The following is a 7,397-nucleotide window of genomic DNA, read 5'->3' on the forward strand; positions in this document are numbered from 1 at the left end:
CCAAAGCTACACCTTCATGGCTCTCCCAAAACAAAGCTGCAAAAAGACTTTCAGAGGAGAGATTAGAAACAGAGCAAGGCCCTCTAGTAAGATATTCTATTTATTTTGACTTGCTATTACCTCTGTCTACTTACAGGATTCCAGAGGAGCAAAGCTAAGTTTAACATTAAAACTTAGTGTTAATGGAGTAGGGAGTAGGGAGAATCTCAAACCAGAAAAAAATCTGCAAGTCAACTCTGCAAAACCTGTCAAGAAGCTCTCAGTCCCATATTGAACTTGAGTTGGAAGAGGCAAGTCTGGTCTCAAAATGGAGGTAAAACCGCCACCTGTTGACCCCAGCCCGGCACCAGCCGTCGTCGTCGCTGCCGGAGGGAGGAGGGCCATGATCCAAACGAACCAGAGCAGTTGAGAAAACTGTTTATTGGTGGTCTGAGCTTTGAAACTACAGATGATAGTTCAAGAGAACATTTTGAGATATGGGGCACACTCACGGACTGTGTGGTAATGAGAGACTCCCAAACAAAACGTTCCAGGCACTTTGGTTTTGTGACTTGTTCTTGTGTTGAAGAGGTTGATGCAGCAATGTGTGCTCGACCACACAAGGTTGATGGGCGTGTAGTCAAACCAAAGAGAGCTATTTCCAGAAAGGATTCTGTAAAGCCTGGTGCCCATCTAACAGTGAAGAACATTTTTGTTGGTGGTATTAAAGAAGATACAGAAGAATATAATTTGAGAGAACTACTTTGAAAAGTATGGCAAGATTGAAACCACAGAAGTTATGGAAGACAGGAAGAGTGGAAAAAAGAGAGGATTTGCTTTTGCAACTTTTGATGATCATGATACCGTTGATAAAATTGTTGTTCAGAAATACCACATTATTAATGGGCATAACTGTGAAGTGCAAAAGGCCCTTTCTAAACAAGAGATGCAGTCTGCTGGATCACAGAGAGGTCGTGGAGGTGGAGCTGGCAATTTTATTGTGGAGGAAACTTTAGAGGTGGTGAAGGTAATTTTGGCCGTGGTGGAAACTTTGGTGGAAGAGGAGGCTATGGTGGTGGAGGTGGTGGCAGCAGAGGTAGTTATGGAGGAGGTGATGGTAGATATAATGGATTTGGAGGTGATGGTGGCAGCTATGGCGGTGGTCCTGGTTATAGTAGTAGAGGGGGCTATGGTCATGATGGACCAGGATGTGGAAACCAAGGTGGTGGATATGGTGGCAGTGGTGGAGGATATGATGGGTACAATGAAGGAAGAAATTTTGGCGGTGGTAACTATGGTGGTGGTGGGAACTATAATGATTTTGGAAATTACAGTGGACAACAGCAATCAAATTATGGACCCATGAAAGGGGGCAGTTTTGGTGGAAGAAGCTTGGGCATTCCCTATGGTGGTGGTTATGGATCTGGTGGTGGAAGTGGTGGATATGGCAGCAGAAGGTTCTAAAAACAGCAGAAAAGGGCTACAGCTCTTAGCAGGAGAGAGAGCAAGGAGTTGTCAGGAAAGCTGCAGGTTACTTTGAGACAGTCACACCAAATGCATTAGAGGAACTGTAAAAATCTGCCACAGAAGGAATGATGATCCATAGTCAGAAAAGTTACTGCAGCTTAAACAGGAAACCCTTCTTGTTCAGGACTGTCATAGCCACAGTTTGCACAAAGTGCAGCTATTGATTAATGCAATGTAGTGTCAATTAGATGTACATTCCTGAGGTCTTTCATCTGTTGTAGCTTTGTCTTTTTCTTTTTATTACATCAGGTATATTGCCCTGTAAATTGTGGTAGTGGTACCAGGAATAAAAAATTAAGGAATTGTTAACTTAAAGAAAACAACCTGTCAAGAAGCCAAATGTCCCAAGCACTTCATGATTGGAAAAGCTAATGGCTGGCTCTTTAACACTCCGTGGGCTTTCCCATTCTCCTGCATTTTCCTTCTGCCTGGAGGCTTTGTCAGAGAATCCATTTCCTTGCCTTTTTTTGGATCTAGAGGCCACTGCATTTTCTGGCTCTTGGCTTCTTCAGTGTGTCACTCGAACCTCTTGCTTCCATCATCGTATCTCTTACTATTTTTTTTTTTTCGGGGGGAGACAAGGTCTCACTCTGTCACCCAGGCTGGAGTGCTGTGGTGTGATCATTGTTCACTGCAGCCTTGAACTCCTGGGCTCAAGTGATCCTCCTGCCTCAGCCTCCTGAGTACCTAGCACTACAGGTGCACACCATCATGCTTGGTTAATTAAAAAAATTCTTTTTTGTAGAAACAGGGTCTTGCTATGTTGTTAAGGCTGGTCTCAAACTCCTAACCTTAAGCGATCCTCCCTACTTGGTCCCTCAAAGCATTGGGATTACAGATATGAGCACATCTCCTACCTTTTTTTTTTTTTTTAAAGAGACGAGGTCTCTGTTGTCTAGGCTGGAGTGCAGTGGCACAATTATAGCTCACTGCAGCCTCCAACTGCTGGACTCAAGCAATCCTCCCTGCTTAGCCTCCAGAGTAGCTGGGACTACAGGTACATGCCTCCACACCTGGCTAAATTTTTTATTTTTCTTTGTAGAGATGGGATCTCGCTATGTTGCCCAGGCTGGTCTCAAACTCCTGGCTTCAAGTGATCCTCCTGCCTCGACCTCCCAAAGTACTGGGGTTACAGGCATGAGCCACCACTCCTGGCCCATCTCCTGGCCCATTTACTATTGACTTTGATCCTCCTGCCTCCCTAAGGGTCTATGTGAATATACTGAACCCATCTAGATAACCCAGGATAATCTCTCTTCAAGATCCTTAATTTAATCACACACACAAAGTCCCTGTTGCTGTGTAACATACCCACAGGTTCTGTGGATTATGACATGGACATTGGGGGCCATTATTCACCCAAACACAATGGGTAATGAGTACCTGGGGGTTTGTTCTACTTTTGAATATGTCTGAATAAACTTATGAAAGAAAACCTTTTGACCCCAAGACCTGTTATTACCAGAATTTTGAATTTTTACTCCCTTAACTAGTAAAACTTCCTGAACATTTTCTGCAGTTCTTGTCTCCACTTCCTTGTCTCCCATTCTCTTTAAGCTACATCCAGTCAGGCTTTTAACTTTCATCTCTCCACCCAACCCAATCAAGGCCACCAACTCCAACTCACCTCTTCTAATAGTCATTCACTACTCACTTCTTATTGAAACATTTACATTTCTAAGTTTATATTAAATGCTCTCCTGGGTTTAATCTTCAGCCTCAACATCTACTGCTCTCTGCCTGATCTTAAGTGTGGGAAGGATTGAGGCCCAGTCTCAGGCCCTCTACTTGTCTTTCTTTCTGTCTCTTGAATGTGCCAAACATTTCCCACCTTGACTTTTGCACTCTTCTTTCCTTCCCTGAGACCCTTCTCCTCTAGATGTGTGCATTATCAGCTCCTTCTTATCATACTTCTCAGCTCAAATGTCAGTTCCCCTGAGAGGCCTTCTGTAACCCCCCTAAGTTAATTAAAAATCTAAATTAACTTTCTATAACTCCCAATATCCCATTACCCTATTCCATTTTCTTTACTTATTGCTATGTGAACTTAGCTTCTTGATTGACTGTTCTGTTCACTTAACTTTGTGTCTGTCTCACCCTGTGCTCTTTAAAGGCAAATACTGTATTTTGTCTTGTTCATTGCTGAGTCCCTAGCATCTGGTACCTGTTAAGTGTTCAACAGATACATGTTCAAATAAACTGATGAATGGCTCAGTTTTTTAAAAATGAATAAATGGGGAAAAAAATGGCCTGATATCAGATTCTTAAGTAATTCTCATAAACTAAAAGATTCTGATTCAGGCCGGGCACGGTGGTTCATGCCTATAATCCCAGCACTTTGGGAGGCTGAGGTGGAAGGATCACCTGAGGTCAGGAGTTCAAGACCAGCCTGCCCAACATGGTGAAACCCCGTATCTACTAAAAATACAAAAATTAGCCAGGTGTGGTGGCAGGCACCTGTAATCCCAGCTATTCAGGAGGCAGGGGCAGGAGAATCACTTGAACCCAGGAGGCGGGGGTTGTAGTGAGCTGAGATTGCATCACTGCACTCTAGCGTGGGCAACAGAGCAAGACTCCATATCAAATAAATAAATAATAAATATGAGATTCTGATTCAATAAACATGGGTGGGGTCTAAGAATTTTCATTTTAACAAATACCACAGAAAACTCTGGGGCAGGGGTTCACAGAACATGTTTTTGAGAAACACTGATTTATTCATTTTTGTAAGCATTATATAGGTAGGCAGCATAGTTTTAAAGAGGTATAAGGATTTTCAGAATTGAGTCACTTTGCAAAGTTCATAACGATTCAGTAAGTAAATTCTAAGAAGGCAGAAACAAATTCTAATTTTAAAAAACAGCCTATCGGCCGGGCGCGGTGGCTCAAGCCTGTAATCCCAGCACTTTGGGAGGCCGAGACGGGCGGATCACGAGGTCAGGAGATCGAGACCATCCTGGCTAACACGGTGAAACCCCGTCTCTACTAAAAAAAAAAATACAAAAATCTAGCCGGGCGAGGTGGCGGGCGCCTGTAGTCCCAGCTACTGCGGAGGCTGAGGCAGGAGAATGGCGTGAACCCGGGAGGCGGAGCTTGCAGTGAGCTGAGATCCGGCCACTGCACTCCAGCCCGGGCGACAGAGCGAGACTCCGTCTCAAAAAAAAAAAAAAAAAACAGCCTATCCTCACATGTAAGTTACACAAACACACAAATTACCCTATCTATTGTATGCTGGTCATAAATTCTTAGCCTTCATCTCAGTCATGAAAACAAAGCCTAGACTTCTATAACTCTGTTTCAAAAAATGAATTGCTCAGACCAAAATAAGAAATATTTGTTTAAAGGAATCACCAGCAGAGAAAAATGTGCTTCTTGAAAAAAAGGACTGAAAAAAACGAAATCTTAGCTTTAAAAGTATACTGTGTTGATAAAAGAGAAGTGAGCACAAGTTGCTCTTAAGGGGTAAATGTGGAAGGAAGATTTGCCTTCCACAGTGATCAAAATGGGCGGGTGTTTGAAGAGTAATTCCAGATGCTACTTGTTAACATGGCATTGCACCACAGGCAACAGTGGAGTCAGGTGGTGGTGGTATTGTGTGCATGAGGGGGTGATCAAATTAGACTCTGGTTTGATGAACAATACATGCCAACTTTGACAAGTAAAGCCAGCTGTTGATTGGCATTTGGAATTTGGCAAGGAGTGCTACTGTCCAAATGATTTTTTTTTTTAAAGATGGAGTCTTGCCGTCTGTTGCCCAGGCTGGAATGCAGTGGCGCGATCTTGGCTCACTGCAACTTCTGCCTACTGGGTTCAAGCAATTCTCCTGCCTCATCCTCCCGAGCATCTGGGATTACAGGCACCCACCGCCATGCCTGGCTAATTTTTGTATTTTTAGTAGAGACGGGGTTTCACCATGTTGGCCAGGCTGGTCTTGAACTCCTGACCTAAAGTGATCCACCCACCTTCGCCTCCCAAAGTGCTGGGATTACAGGCGTGAGGCACTGTGCCCGGCCTCAAATGGTATTTTAAAACTCTACTTTGTTACAGAGAAAACCAATCTGCACTGTATTTACTTTTTCATTTTATAAAGGTCAGAAATCAGAGCTTTTGATATGATCCTGGGTAATGGCCCACCTTTACAGAGGTAGTACCTTGCCTAGCTCAGAGTAGCAATTAACATATACTATATCTAAGATCTACCTTTATTAAAATCCTGGTTAAACAGAAAACCACAGACTGCATGTTCTCACTTACAAGTGGGAGCTAAACACCAAGTACACATGGACACGAAGAAGGGAACCACAGATACTGGGTGCCTGTTGACGGTGGAGGGAGAGGATTGCAAAACTACCTATTGGGTACTAACTATGCTTATTACCTGGGTGACGAAGTAATCTATACACCAATCCCCTATGAGATGTAAGTTACCTATGTGACAAATCGTACCCTTGAACCTAAAAGTTAAAAAATAATAAAAATAACGAATAAATAATAAATAAAATCCTGGTTAAACTCCAGAGCACTTACAAATGTCAAACTAACGCTGTCAATTTCTTGAGGTATTTTCTCCCTTCCTTTTACTTGCCAGTAACTCTAGCTTTTAGCTCACGTTTTAAAGGTGAATATGGTCTAGAGCGGTCCTGTCCAGTAAAAATATAATGCAATCACAAATGCAAGCCATGAATGTGATTTTAAACTTTCTAGTAGCCATATGAGAAAAACAGAAACAGGTGAAATTATTTTAAGTTACCATTTTAACATGTAACCAGTATTTCAAAATGGAGACATTTTTCTTTTCTTTTTTTTTTTTTTGAGACGGAGTCTTGCTCTGTCACCAGGCTGGAGTGCAGTGGCACAATCTCGGCTCACTGCAACCTCCGCCTCCCAGGTTCAAGCGATTCTTCTACCTCAGCCTCCCAAGTAGCTGGAATTACAGGCACATGCCACCAAACCTGGCTTTTTGTATTTTTAGTAGAGATGGGGTTTTACCATATTAGCCAGGATGGTCTCGATCTCCTGACCTCGTGATCCGCCCGCCTCGGCCTCCCAAAGTGCTGGGATTACAGGCGTGAAACACCATGTCCCTGGCCAAAACATTTTTCATTCAAACTTTTGGATACTAAGTCTTTGATATCCGATATCCAGTGTGTATTTTATAGCACATCTCAATTTGGACTAGCCACATTTCGAGTATTTAATAGCTACATGTAGTTAGGAGCTACATATTGGACAGTAAAGGTCTAGAGTGTGTAGTCCACAAATTAGAGGCACTTTCAAAATATTTTTGCTCATAGACAATGTACCTGATCACCCAAAAACTTATAAGATGAATGTTGTTTTCAAGCCTGCTACCACAACACCTATTCTGCAGCGTATGGATCAAGGAGTAATTTCAACTTTCAGGTCTTATTATTAAATACATTTCATAAAGCAATAGCTGCCATAGATAGTGACTCCTCCAATGGATCTGGACAACGTAAATAAGTAAATTAAAAACCTCTTGGAGGCCAGGTGAGTGGCTCACGCGTATAATCCTAGGACTTTGGGAGCTGAGGTGGGCAGACCTCTTGAACCCAGGAAACCAGCCTAGGCAACATGGTGAGACCTCATCCCTACAAAAAACACAAAAATCAGCCAGGTGTGACAGCATGCACCTGTAGTCCCAGCTACTTGGGAGGCTGAGGTGGGAGGACCACCTGAGCCCAGGAGGTAGAGGCTGCAGTGAGCTGTGATCACACCACTGCACTCCAGCCTGGGCAACAGAACAAGACCCTGTCTCAAAAAACAAAACTAAACTAAACTTTCCCTCCTGGAAAAGACTCACCATTCTAGATGCCATTAAGAACATTTGTGATTCATAGGAAGAGGTCAAAATATCAATATTAGTCCGG

The 7,397-nt window shown here is 43.0% G+C and overlaps 1 pseudogene across 1 annotated transcript; it reads left to right on the forward strand.

Moving 5' to 3' along the window:
• The first annotated feature begins 307 nt into the window (after positions 1-307).
• LOC117092551 lies at positions 308-1,812 on the forward strand (annotated as a pseudogene). The gene has a single exon (XR_004440836.1). The product of XR_004440836.1 is annotated as a heterogeneous nuclear ribonucleoprotein A3-like (transcript).
• The last annotated feature ends 5,585 nt before the right edge of the window (positions 1,813-7,397 follow it).

Source organism: Trachypithecus francoisi, unplaced genomic scaffold (assembly GCF_009764315.1).
Source record: "Trachypithecus francoisi isolate TF-2019V2 unplaced genomic scaffold, Tfra_2.0 Lachesis_group12, whole genome shotgun sequence".
NCBI classification, from domain to species: Eukaryota; Metazoa; Chordata; class Mammalia; order Primates; family Cercopithecidae; genus Trachypithecus; species Trachypithecus francoisi.